The sequence below is a fragment of the Cervus elaphus genome, chromosome 5 (assembly GCF_910594005.1).
Source record: "Cervus elaphus chromosome 5, mCerEla1.1, whole genome shotgun sequence".
NCBI classification, from domain to species: domain Eukaryota; kingdom Metazoa; phylum Chordata; class Mammalia; order Artiodactyla; family Cervidae; genus Cervus; species Cervus elaphus.
This window is the reverse complement of record NC_057819.1, coordinates 130,429,516-130,443,072: the sequence shown is the minus strand read 5'-3', so window position 1 is coordinate 130,443,072 and position 13,557 is coordinate 130,429,516. Positions and strand designations below refer to the sequence as shown.

General features: G+C 46.9%; 1 long non-coding RNA gene across 1 annotated transcript in view; it reads right to left on the bottom strand.

The window, feature by feature from the left end:
- Positions 1-5,343: 5,343 nt before the first annotated feature.
- Positions 5,344-13,557, bottom strand: part of LOC122695590 — a 35,583-nt gene continuing 27,369 nt past the window's right edge. The window contains exon 3 of the long non-coding RNA XR_006341426.1: positions 5,344-6,558. This is a non-coding gene — a long non-coding RNA (uncharacterized LOC122695590). The remainder of the gene's footprint in view (positions 6,559-13,557) is intronic.

The window sequence follows — 13,557 nt, the reverse complement described above, 5'->3', positions numbered from 1 at the left end:
TCTGACGAATCTTTTCGTACACTGTTTTCCCAGAACCTCCAGCAGATTGCCGTCAGCTTTCATATGCCGAGTTTAGAATGCCCACCTCTAAGTCAATCACTAGCATAGGGAAATTTAAGAATCCCATGACTGGTTAAGATCCATGAAGCTGTCTCCCTTATCATCCTCCTAGTCCACCCTCCCTGACACATGGTTTCCCTAAACTTCAGCCAAATTGGGGTCCTATTGGGAAGATACAGCAGGAAATGGCTACCGACCCATTGTGGTAACCAACCGATGCCTAGACACAATATTTCTTTCATTGCTCAAATCTATTTGAACACAAGCCATAGAAACTTTCATAACTGAATCACAGATGACATAGTTATCTGTATTTGGAACAGAAATCAATTATCTACATGACAGGTATGTGGAAATCTTTTATTATAACTTCACACCACACAGCTCAGTGGTAAAGAATCTGCCTGTCAAAGCAGGAGATGCAAGAGATGCAGGTTTGATCCCTGGGTCAGGAAGATCCCCTGGAGAAGGAAATGGCAACTCGTTCCAATATTTTTCTTTGAAAAACTCCATGCACAGAGAAGCCTGGTGGGCTACAGTCCATGGGGGTCACGAAAGGGTCTGACTCGACTGAGCACAAACGTAACGCAATTAGTATCTCAACCTTCCTTCCTCCAAACTTATCCATCCAGCAGCTTGTTCCAAGGTGACCTGCTTGAGGAAGTGTGAGTTTCCCCTTAAAGATGAAATAAAACGATAGTGTGTGTTCATGGCAGGTGATGGCTTTGTTCTGCAGTGGGACAGCTGATGACACTTCATTCCTGAAACGGACAACTCTCCCAGCAGCTTGGAGGCATTTCAGCGTGGGAGGCAGGGAGCTCTATGTGGGACGGAAGATTGGACCAGGTGACGACCTCCCACCCAGCTGAGGCTTCTAGCCAGTGCCAGTCGTGAGGATGGAGGTCCGGTCACCGGGCAGTCCTGGGCCCATGGTCTCTCCACTTTTAAAATAGACCAGCGATCTGGCCCCGGAACCTGAAATGCGAAGGCTCAGAGTTAAACCCAGACTCTGCAATTCCCTCTTCCCCACAGGCCAAACAGGGACTAATTTTAAACAAACCACCATGACCGAGCCCGGGGGAAGAGCCCGCTTCGCGCAGCGATGGAGCGGCGCCGCAGCGCGCCCCACCCGGACTGTTTACTTCTGCGGAGCCTCTCGGGGACGGAACACCGGCCTGGGGTTTGGGACGTGTCCATCCCTCCCTGAAATTCCCTTTTCAGGTTAAGATTAGGAAATCCTTCCCCACACCGGTCCCCACCGAGCCAGAAGCTTCTGCCTTCCTCCCTTTGGCTGTTTTCATTAAGAACTCACGTCTGGATTCCTATAATAGACTAGCCGGAAAAAGAGTCCTGCTAAAAACTGTCTACAGACTTGTTGAAGTCACAGGTTTTTATGTCAGTCAGTGTTCCAGAGAAATAGAAGGAATAGGACATTATATATACATGTGTGTGTGTTTATGTATATATCATCTGTATTTATTATAGATTATTCTATATAATGTAATATATGTGTAAATATATGTATGTGTTGTATATATTTATTATTATATTATATATTATATTCCTTATTTATGTTTACATATTTCTATACATACTGAATATATATTGTATATAGTTAAATATATGTTTTATGTATTATATATAAGAGATATTCAGGTGGCTCAATGCTAAAGAATCTGCCTGCGAGGCACAGGTTTGTTCCCTGGGTCAGGAAGATCCCCTGGAGATGGAAATGGCAACCCACTCCAGTATTCTTGCCTGGAAGATCCCATGGACAGAGGAGCCTGGCTGGCTACAGTCCATTGGGTTTACAAAAAGTCAGACATGACTGAAGTGACTCAGCGTATATATACATAGATATATAAAGTCATTCACTTGTTCCTGACTCTTTGTGACCCCATGAACATACAGTCCATGGAGTTCTCCAGGCCAGAATCCTGGAGTGGGTAGCCTTTCCCTTCTCCAGGGTACCTTCCCAATGCAGGGATTGAACCCAGGTCTTCCCTCGTTGCTGGTGGTTCTTTACCAGCTGAGCCACAAGGGAAGCCCAAGTACATATACAGAAATATGTATTTATACACATTTACTGATATATATTGGAGTAGAAAATGACAGCCCACTCCAGTATTCTTGCCTGGAGAATCCCATGGACAGAGGAGCCTGGCGGGCTACAGTCCATGGGGTCACAAAGAGTTGGACACAACTGGATAACTCAGTACTTCAGATATATATGAAGACATTTGTTTCAGGGATTAGCTCATGTAATTATGAGGACTACAAAGCCCGGAATGCATAGGGCAGGGCAGCAAACTAGAAGCTCGGGTGTGGATGAATTCTGCCTTCTGGAAGCAGACTTTCTTCTCTAGGAGAGAATTTTCGCTCCAAAGTCCCCTTTGACGACCTGAATGAGATCCACCCACATTACTGAGGCAATCTCCCTTCCTTAAAGCCAACAGGTCGTGAGTGTTAAACACACCTACACGACACCTCCTCAGCAATATTTAGATGAGCGTCTGATTAAGCAGCTCAGCACTGCGGCTTCGCCAAGCCGACACGCAGAGCTAACCATCACATCTTCTGGCAGCTTTGCTGGCCGCTGAACCTGTCTGAAGTTCTTGTATCGTAAGAAGCTTTGGGGATGTTCAAACCTCTTAGCTATGGAAAGACAAAGGTTGTGTGGACCTGGTATTCACAGCTGCAATTCTATCCCTGGCCAGGCAGCACCACCCCCTGAAGACGCCCCTGACACGGGGGGTCTCCACGTCTCAATCGAGTCATAATACAATAACTCTCAAGCTGCCTGTTTATTATGTGTTAGGCAGCTTGCTAAGTAGTTTAACAGCATCGTTTGGCTAAAGTTGTTCCACTGAAATGAATCCTCGCATTTTCCTCTGCAAATGAGAAAAACCCAAAGCTCAGAGAGGGGCAGACACTTGTCTGAGGTCACACGGTGCTTACAGCGGAGGGTCGAGATTTGAACTGAACTCTTCTAACGCCTGCTCCTTGCGTGTCCCGTGGAGCAGGACCTAAAGACCAGAACCGGATGGATGGGGGGTTTCTTCTTTCTTCCTTCCCTTCTGTCTGTCCCTGCTTTCTCCCACCTTCCTACAATTGTCTGTTCCGGGCACAGCCCTCTTGGCAGTTTGCGGTTGTCAGGGAGGGTGGGAAGTCAAGGGAGGGGTAGGCAGAGCTGAGGTGCTGAGAGTTTTCAACTAGCAACAATCAGGGTAGAGCAGGAAGAGATGTTTTGAGATATGAAACATGTTTTTGCCAAAACTCAAAATCTGGCTCCGAACAGAGTTAAAATATTACCTCCGACCAAAGACGTCCCGGGAGCCTCCACCTTGGTCCAATCAGGCATCCCCAGATCACGTGTGTTTGTAGTTGCTCCACAGTCTTGCAGAAGTGCCTTTTGTGCAGCGAGAGGAACCAGCCAGGCAGAGCCGGGCACCCCGTCCCTTTTGCCTCCCCTTCCCGCTCACGTCCCCACAGAGCAGAGGCCCCTGTGCTGCACGGCCTGCCCTCATGAGTCGTCTGTTCTACACACGGCATCAACAGTGTCTCTGGGTCAGTCCCAACCTCCCAGGTCCCGCCGTCCCTCCTTTCCCCCCTGTGGCACTTACATGTTGCTGTGGTTTAGTCATTAAGTCGTGTCTGCCTCTCTCGTGACCTCATGGACTGTAGCCTGCCAGGCTCCTCTGTTCACAGCGTTTTCCAGGTGAGAATACTGGAGTGGGTTGTCATTTCCCTCTCCGGGGGACCTTCCCAACTCAGGGACTGAACCCACACCTCCTACATTGACAGGCAGATTCTTTACTGCTAAGCCACCAGGGATGCCCTGGTACATATATACAGTGGAATATCACTCAGCCATAAAAAAGGAATGAAATTGGGTCATTTGTAGAGAAGTAGATGGGCCTAGAGAGTGTCATATAGAGTGAAATAAGGAAGAAAAAAACTGTCATAAATTAGCATATATATTTGGAATCTAGAAAAATGATACAAAGAAAGTGAAAGGATTCGTTGCTCAGTCATGCCGACTCTGCATCCCCATCAACTGTAGCCCACCGGGCTCCTCTGTCCATGGGATTGTCCAGGCAAGAATACTGGAGTGAGTAGCCACTCCCTCCTCCATTGGATCTTCCCAACCCAAGGATTGAACCCAGGTTTCCCACTTTGCAGGCAGATTCTTTACTGTCTGAGCCAGCAGGGAAGTCCAGAAAAATTATAAAGGTGATCCTATTTGCAAAGCAGAAATAGAGACACAAATGCAGAGCACAGACCACAATTTTGGTATCACCTTCCTCCTAGTCCCAGGCCAGAAGATGTCGAAAGATACTGCCCAAGCCAGCCTCTGTCTGCAAGCAAATGCAGTCATCCTGTTCAAGATCTTCATGGAGGAAGAGGCCAGGCCCTGCCTGACCTATTGTCCTGCCCCATAAGTTACATTTAAGATGATCTTTGCAACTTCAGTCCTCACCCAGCCGCAGCGGGGGTTACACATGCCCTATAGGAGCGCTGCTGTCTCCTGCGATGTTCAAAGTCAGAGACCGAAAAACATGGCCTCCAGGAAAGACAGATGGAAACCGAGCCTGCAGCAATCAACCAAGAACAGTTTCATTTCACACGCGACCGGTGGTTTCTGCCACAACTTTTTCCTTCGAGTGAATCAACACCAGTGAAAACTGGCTGATATTCTGGCTCACCAGAGACTGCAGAACAAAACCGCGAAATGGAGCCTGCCCGATTCTAATTCAGTTCAGAAGAACAGGCGGGGAATCACTCAGCAGTCAGAAAATGACGTCAGATCCCCAGTCAGAAAATGATGTCCATGGAGCCGGTCGTTTCATGAACCATCAACCCTGCCTACTCCCTGTTGCTAGGCAAGGAGATTAAAATAGTTCACCCAGCCTTGCTGCGGTGAGTGATGTTTTCGTCAGCCCATCGGCGACCCTCTCTGTGTTTTCATGTAAAGTCGAAGGTGCAGTAGGAAGAATTTATTTTACAAAACGACTTCAGCACTTCTACCGTGTGAGGCGTGTCTCTGCCTCTCTCCTACACGTCACTCAAGCTTCTGCTCAAATGCCACTTTCTGAGACAGAGAGGCCCTGGTGACCTTCTACCACCCAACCCTGGGATCCCCTGGAGGCTCAGCAGTAAAGAACCTGCCTGCAATGCAGGAGTCACAGGGGACACAGGTTCGATCCCTGGGTCAGGAAGATGCCCTGGAGGAGGGCATGGCAACCCACTCCAGTACTCTTGCCCGGAGAATCCCATGGACAGAGGAGCCCGGTGGCCGGTAGTCCATAGGTTGCAAAGAGTCGGACACGACTGAAGGGACTTATCCGCCCCCACACACACACCACCTAACACACCACACCCTCTAGGTCTAGATTTTAATTCCTGGCATCTTATCCATTATATATATCTGTTTCTTCATGATCTATCTGCCCTGCTAGAATGTATGCTCTATGAGCACTGAGTCATTGATTAATTTAATCATAGCTCTATTTTCGGCATCTAGAACTGTATTCAGCACACAAGAGATACAGGGGCTGGATAAATATCTGTGGAATGAATTGATCAATGAATCCGTCACTTAAAAGGCCTTGCTGAGGGTTTCCCTGCAGGTCCGGTGGTTAAGAGTCCACCTGCCAATGCAGAGAACACAGGTCCAATACCTGGGCCAGGGAGATGCCACATGCCCTAAGGCGGCTGAGCCCATGTGCCACAACCACTGACATCTGCTCTCTAGAGCCCATGCTCTGCTGCGAGAGAAGCCACTATGAAGGGACGCCTCCGGCCGAAACAGACACCGTAGCTGGAGAAAGTCCTCACGGCAACCAAGACCCAGCAGGCCCAGCACGCAAATAACAACGTTTTAACTGCATGAAATTTTAAAAAGACCACTCTGAGAATGAGCAGTCTTGGAGCTTGATATTTGAAATTCTCCCGTTGGACAGCTACCCTGAAAATTCTTGACCTCTGCTGACTCATAGTTTCAGATTCCATGGGCTATGATTAGGCTGAAGTTAGGGAGTCTCTGATGTAGCTGGTAGGAAAACCAGCTGTGAACTTTTTTTATGAGTCATATGGACAGAATTGCCTTTGAAGAAGTATCCAATTGAAATGTAGACACCAATAGTTGAGAATCAGATCACCCCGGCAGGTCCAACTCCAGGATCTGGCATTTCCTAGATGAGACATCTTGGGATATTTATTTTAGCATCTCCATGTTTTTGGTTTCCTTGTATATAAAACAGGAATGATGATACTTCATAGGGTTTTGTGCAGGGAAAAATAAGCAAGTACATGTAAGTTATATTTCCTACACAGGGAACACTCAACAGGGACTAATCAACATTCATTTTGTTATTTGAAAAATTAATAGAAACAGTGTCATGTAGAGCCAGAGCTTGGGCGAGGCTGTGGAGCACCAGGGACATGGAATGTCAAGGAGACGTCGCTGTCAGATGTCAGCCGTGCATAGTCCTGGATCTGCAAGGAGTGGACAAGCAAGACATAAAACCAGCGTGAGAAGAATGGCAGATGCAGTGTGTCTCGTGGTATTATGATGCTTTATGACGGGCTTCCCTGATAGCTTAGGTGGTAAAGAGTCTGCCTGCAATGCAGGAGACCCTGGTTCGATTTCTGGGTTGGGAAGATCCCCTAGGGAAGGGATAGGCTACCCACTCCAGTATTCTTGGGCTTCCCTGGTGGCTCAGCTGGTAAAGAATCCGCCTGCAATGCGGGAGACCTGGGTACGATCCCTGGGTTGGGAAGATCCCCTGGAGAAGGGAAAGGCTACCCACTCCAGTCTTCTGGCCTGGAGAATCCCATGGACTGTATAGAACATAGGGTTACAAAGAGTCGGACACGATTGAGCAACTTTCACTTTCATTGTGATGCTTACAGAACATGCATAACCTTCAAAGGAAATGCCATTCAAGAGAAGAACGAGATCCATACAACAGCAGGACCAAGACTCATGTTTTAGCAAATGTAGAGGTTCTCTGAGGATGCTGGACAAAATCCCCATTGACGAGGAGACCAGTGGCTCTCAAGCTGATCTTCAGACTTCCTTGAGTTCCCATGGGCTTCTACCTGGTAGAGCTACAGGCTTGCCCATACAAAAAAGAAGTCTTTTATTTTTTTAATTCTTTAATTTATGTTTTAGTTAGAGTGTAGTTGCTTTACTGCTGCTGTTATCGTTACTTTAGAGTTGCTATTGTCTTGGTCTCTGCTGCACAACGACGTGAATCAGCCATAAAGTGAAGTGACTCAGTCGTGTCCGACTCTTTGCAACCCCATGGACTGTAGCCTGCCAGGCTCCTCCCTCCATGGGCTCTTCTAGGCAAGAATACCGGAGTGGGTTGCCATTTCCTTCTCCAGTCAGCCATACACCCCCTCCTTCTTGACCCTGCTTCCCAGTCTCCCCATCACACCCCTCGAGGTGATCACAGAGCACTGGGCTGAGCGCCCTGTGTTATACCTCAGCTTCCCACTAGCTCTCTGCTTTACACACAGGATTGCATATATGCCAACGCTACTCAAAGAAAGGTCTTTTAGATATACCTGTAAAGATCAAATGTGACCATGAGAAGAAAATGCATTGGCAAACGGCATGCCATTGACTGGCAGTCCAAGACTGAGGACAAGATGAGAACTATATGAGGGGTGATTTCAGGAGGAGCCCCGAGTCAGCAGATGTCCAAGCTACCTGTCATGATATGATGTAGGTCCTGCCATGTTCAGTTCAGTTCAGTTCAGTCGCTCAGTCCTGTCCGACCCTTTGCGACCCCATGAACGGCAGCACGCCAGGCCTCCCTGTCCATCACCAACTCCCAGAGTTTACCCAAACTCATCTCCATTGAGTCAGTGATGCCATCCAACTATCTCATCCTCTGTCGTCCCCTTCTCCTCCTGCCCTCAATCTTTCCCAGCATCAAGGTCTTTTCAAACGAGTCAGCTCTTTGCATCAAGTGGCCAAAGTATTGGAGTTTCAGCTTCAACATCAGTCAGACCAATGAACACCCAGGACTGATTTCCTTTAGGATGGACTGGTTGGATCTCCTTGCAGTCCAAGGGACTCTCAAGAGTCTACTCCAACACAGTTCAAAAGCAACAGTTTCGGGGGGCGGAGGCACAGTTGTAGCCAGTGGTGAAGCAGAAGCCTCTGAGTCACTCACTTGTCAGGAAACATCAGGTTGAATGTGTACAGTTTATTGAAAAACAGTGCCCAAAATTACCTGAGTCTTGTTTCTGATAAATAAACAGCCCCTGCTGGAAAAAAAAAAAAAAAAAGCAACAGTTCTTCAGCGCTCAGCTTTCTTCACAGTCCAACTCTCACATCCATACATCACCACTGGAAAAACCATAGTCTCGACTAGATGGACCTTTGTTGACAATGTAATGTCTCTGCTTTTCAATATGCTGTCTAGGTTGGTCATAACTTTCCTTCCAAGGAGTAAGTGTCTTTTAATTTCATGGCTGCAGTCACCATCCGCAGTGATTTTGGAGCCCAGAAAAATAAAGTCAGCCACTGTTTCCACTATTTCCCCATCTATTTCCCATGAAGTGATGGGACCAGATGCCATGATCTTAGTTTTCTGAATGTTGAGCTTTAAGCCAAGTTTTTCATTCTCCTCTTTCACTTTCATAAAGAGGCTCTTTAGTTCTTCTTCATTCTCTGCCATAATGGTGGTGTCATCTGCATATCTGAGGTTATTGATATTTCTCCCGGCAATCTTGATTCCATCTTGTGCTTCTTCCAGCCCAGCGTTTCTCATGATGTCCTCTGCATATAAGTTAAATAAGCAGGGTGAAAATATACAGCGTTGACGTACTCCTTTTCCTATTTGGAACCAGTCTGTTGTTCCATGTCCAGTTCTAACTGTTGCTTCCTTCTATGCTGTGTGGGTAAACCAACTCTCCTCTCTAACCATATCTGATCACTCCAGGGAATGGTCAGTAAGTCAAAGGCAGCCACATAGGTCCTGGACATGAAGTCTAATTGTCTCTGGAGGACATTGTTTCCCAGTTCTGCCCCAAGAGATCGTCTAAGTAGGATGATGGCATATGAGCCCATGCAAATCCTTTCTCTCAGGAGGTATGACTATTAGACAAACTAAGAAAAGACTAGTCTCCTAAACACAGTTCTCTGGGAGAGTGGACATGCCTCACCGTTCTGTGTCTACTAAGATTCAGGCTGACACCATGATGGAAGACAGGTTATCTCTTTCTTGCAATTCATCCCCCTTCCTGGGGGTAACCACTGGGGCCCTCCCATACCTGGACACAGAGCCTCACACATAATCTCCAAGTGTTTTCATAAATTTTAGTAATGATACAACTATCCAAGGGAAGGACGAAGAAGGCCAAAACACCAAGAATAAAAATGTCTGTCTGCCTTCATGTCCTTCCAAACAGAGGACTGGCTTTTAAGACTTTGGTGTAAGTATATCATCCATGATATTCACAATGCCTCCATATTTTCAATTATTTCTCCATTATGTTTGTAAGAGAATTGGAGCTCAGAGTTATCTAGTAAATTTGTTGCTACAAAACTGGAACTTCATAAGTTTGCTTAACCACACTACATTCCTCTTACCCTATTTAGATCTTGAAATAAATTCAAAGTGAGAAAATTAAAGAGAAACCTGTAATTATGATCTATCTTTTAGTGAAACTGAATATTAGTCCCTCAGTCATGTTTAACTCTTTGTGACCCTATGGGCCGTAGCCAGCCAGACTCCTCTGTCCTTGAAATTCTCCAGGCAAGAATACTGCAGAGGGTTGCCATTCCCTTCTCTAGAAGATCTTCCCAGCTCAGGGATTGAACCCTGCTCTCTTGCATCGCAGGCGGATTCTTTACCAACTGAGCCATCCGGGAAGCCCCCATCTTTTAGTGACCAGCTTTCAAATATGCCGCTGGGACTGTGAAGCCATTTAATAAAATTAAAGGCAACACAACACATTCTGCCATCTTTATTCCTTCCTCCTCTTCATTTTGGGGGTTTCCCTGGTGGCTCATATGCTAAAGAATCCACTTGCAATGCAGGAGCCCAGGGTTCTATCCCGGGGTTGGGAAAATCCCCTGGAGAAGAGAATGGCAACCCACTCCCGTCTTCTTGCCTGGAGAATCCCATGGACAGAGGAGCCTGGTAGGCTGCAGTCCCTGGGGTCGCAAAGAGTCGGACACGACTGAGCAACTAACATTGTTCACTGTTCCTCTTCTTTTGGCCAGAAGGTGATGGTGGGTAGTTAGGAACTGTCCCCTCAAACAGGAATGTCAAAATAGTCACTCTCAGATTCCTGCTGTCCCAGACACACAGCTGACAGTGGACTCTGAGTCTCATGGGGAGGGTGTGGGACACAGTCTAGTCATTGGCCTCCACTGTTTGCTCTGACTTCTGACAGGCCAGCTCGAACTGGAGCTGTGAAGTTTCCCAAGCTCCATGCAGGTGACAAAGGTCCACCCTGCAAACAGGAGTCTTTCACCTTCTGAAGACCTGACCCCTGTGAGGCAGCAAGGAAGGAATTTTCTGGCTCCACTTCCTGGCACAGTCCTGACCTAGGATTGCTTATTCTGACTCGTGAGTCTTCACAGCTGAGCCTCTAGAAATTTGTAGTTAATGAGCTGAGTGAAATGGACAACTGAATCAGAGAATGGGAAAAGCACACCTCTCTTTCCACCTCCACCCAGACCAGGCAAAGAGGAGCTGGTAAGACTGACCTCTGGGAAGAGCAAAGTCAAGACTTCACACAGGGCATTCTGCAGGGTCTGGCCAACTATATAACTAAAGACAGAGGCATCCCCCTTTTGCAGTTCCAAAAAGTGTGTGGTTCAGTCGCTCAGTCGTGTCTGACTCTGTGACTTCACGGACTGCAGCACGCCAGTCTTCCCTGTCCTTCACCATCTCCCAGAGTTTGCTCAAACTCATGCCCATCAAATCGCTGATGCCATCCAGCCATCTCGTCCCCTGTTACCCCCTTCTCTTCCTGCCCTCAGTCTTTCCCAGCATCAGGGTCTTTTCCAACGAGTCGTGTTGCCTTTTCCTAAAGCTGCCCTCATTCCTATGTCCAAGCCAAGGGAGGCAGGACAGGTATCACTCTTCTCATAACTTCATTTTAATTTTTTAAAATCTTTTGGCCACACTGCTCAGCACGTGGGATCTCAGTTCCCCAGCCAGGGATCAAACCCACACCCCCTGCAGTGGAAGCTTGAAGTCTTAACTGCTTGATCTCCAGGGAAGCCCCTCTTCTCATGATGTGAAGTGAGCAAGCAGAGTCCTTTAAGGCGAGCTGCCCCAGCTCCCAGAAGTAATCTGTTCCCCATCCCATCCTCACGGCCACACGCCCCTGGGCAGCAGCCCCTAAACTCAACATCCCCCGCCCTTCCCGGCGGCGCCACCGAGCTCCTTGCCACGGTTTCGCTTTCCTGCCCCTGACAACGGCCGTCTGTCAGAGGCCCTCGGCGCCTGGAATTCGAAATTGTTTTTCTTCCCTCCCTTCCTCAGGACCAGATTGTTCCTGAGCTCCGGGTGCGTGGCCAGCGCGGGCCTGACCGGCTGGCAGGAGTGCTGCGTGGAGCATCGGGGTTTGTTTGTTCAGGGTCGCTCATGAGCGATGGAGTGCTGGCCTTGGCTTCCCCGCGCGAGGGGCAAGGCAGCTAGGCATGTATTTGCAGGGAAGCAGACTTCAAGAGCAAACAGAAAACACACACGCTCCACATCCTGCCGGCCAAGCCCAGGTCTCCCAGCCCTGACAGGTGATCCATTCCGGCTTCCTCGCCGAGACGCACGCCGTGAAGCAGGGCGCAGGCTTGGGTTCCCCCACTTTCCAGCCGGGTGGGCCCGGGAAGGCGACCTCCTCTCCCCGCCACAGGCGCCGCCTCTGCAAGCTCCTCAGCGTTCTTTCAGCTCACCCGAGGCTTCCCCACCCCAGGGCCTTTGAGGGGACGCCTGTCCCGGCCTGGCGGGCTCCTCCTGCGGCCCCTGCTCTCAGGAACGGAGTCTCTAAGGCCGCAGGCTTCAGCTTAAACCCCGTCTTCTCAAAGAGCCCTTCTCCGGCTATACCGTGCAGGGAAGGGCATCGCCCACCCCCACCTCAATGATTCTCTGTCTCGGGCACCCGTTTGCTTCCCTCAGATATTTGTCCCAGTCTCTAATACGCCTTATTTGCTCTTTCTTCCTGTTCAAACTTGAAGGCCCTGGGGAGTTGCTCTCAGCCAGGTCGGTGCAGTACCTGGGCTCCGATGAGGACTCAATCAATATCTGTTTAAATCATAATAAATGTCCTTGCTTTGTCCAGGCTTAATGAGTTCAAGACAAAAATCAATAATGGCCACCAGAACCCAGAATCTCCGCGCCTGAGGGCCATTTTATCTCCCACTGAGCTCATGCGAATGATAAATATCAGTGGCAGAAAGATATGTAGCCCAAAAGGTCAAGGGAACTAATGATTTTAATGCCAAACAAACAAACAAAGAAATGACCAGCTCTTTGGTGTGCATTCTATCAGTTGGGCTCTATACCAGTTGTATAACATTTTCCCCCATGTCAGCCTGAAAACCTTCTCTACCTGCGTAAGTATGGAGTGTGTTTATAAAAATATCCCAATTTAATAGTCTGGATGAAGTAATATTATCAGTGATGAGCTAATACTCAGAATTTACAATTAATATATGTGTACTTACAGCTGACTCATGTTATTGTACAGCAAAAATAACACAACATTGTAAAGCAATTATCCTCCTCTTAAAATATACTGTGATAAACCATGATGGAAAAGAATATTTAAAAAAGAATGTATACATATGTATAGCCAAATCAACTTTGCTGTATAACAGGAATTACCAGCATTGTAAATCAACTATACTTCAATAAAATTAAATAGGGGGAAAATTCTATTTATATAATATAGTTTGTCAAGTACCTGAGATTATAAATAAATGAATAATGCAATTCTACACTCAAGAGCCAATAGTCTTGCTCAGAACCCAAAATATATACTTATTAAACTGCTCTAAGAGCCTATGAAAAACGCTTAAAATAGTATAATGAAATGATTTTAGATAAATGCTTTGATCTAGAATTCATTAGGAAAAAATTAAAAGAAAAGAGTTTTGGTTAAAGTCTTGAAGAGAGTGATGGAATAGAGATTAGCACAGAACAATTATAAAGTTTTAGAACTGGAAGAAGTTTATTATTAAATAGAATCCCCTTATTACAAGTGTGCTTTTGAGGGGGAGAAAAATTATCTCCATTTAGTTTCATATACATCCATAGTTGAATTTTAATACAAAAAGAAAAAAATAGAATCTGACAAATGTTTACAAACAAGATACTTTCAAATAGATTTTGCTCATGTTAGCCTGGAGCAGAGTATAAATGACAAATTGTACTGTTATATTCAAGGCTACAAAGTCTGTAGTACAGGACCACTTAGCCCAACCCTTATGCAAGTTTAATTTTTATCTACTAGGAACAATAAACT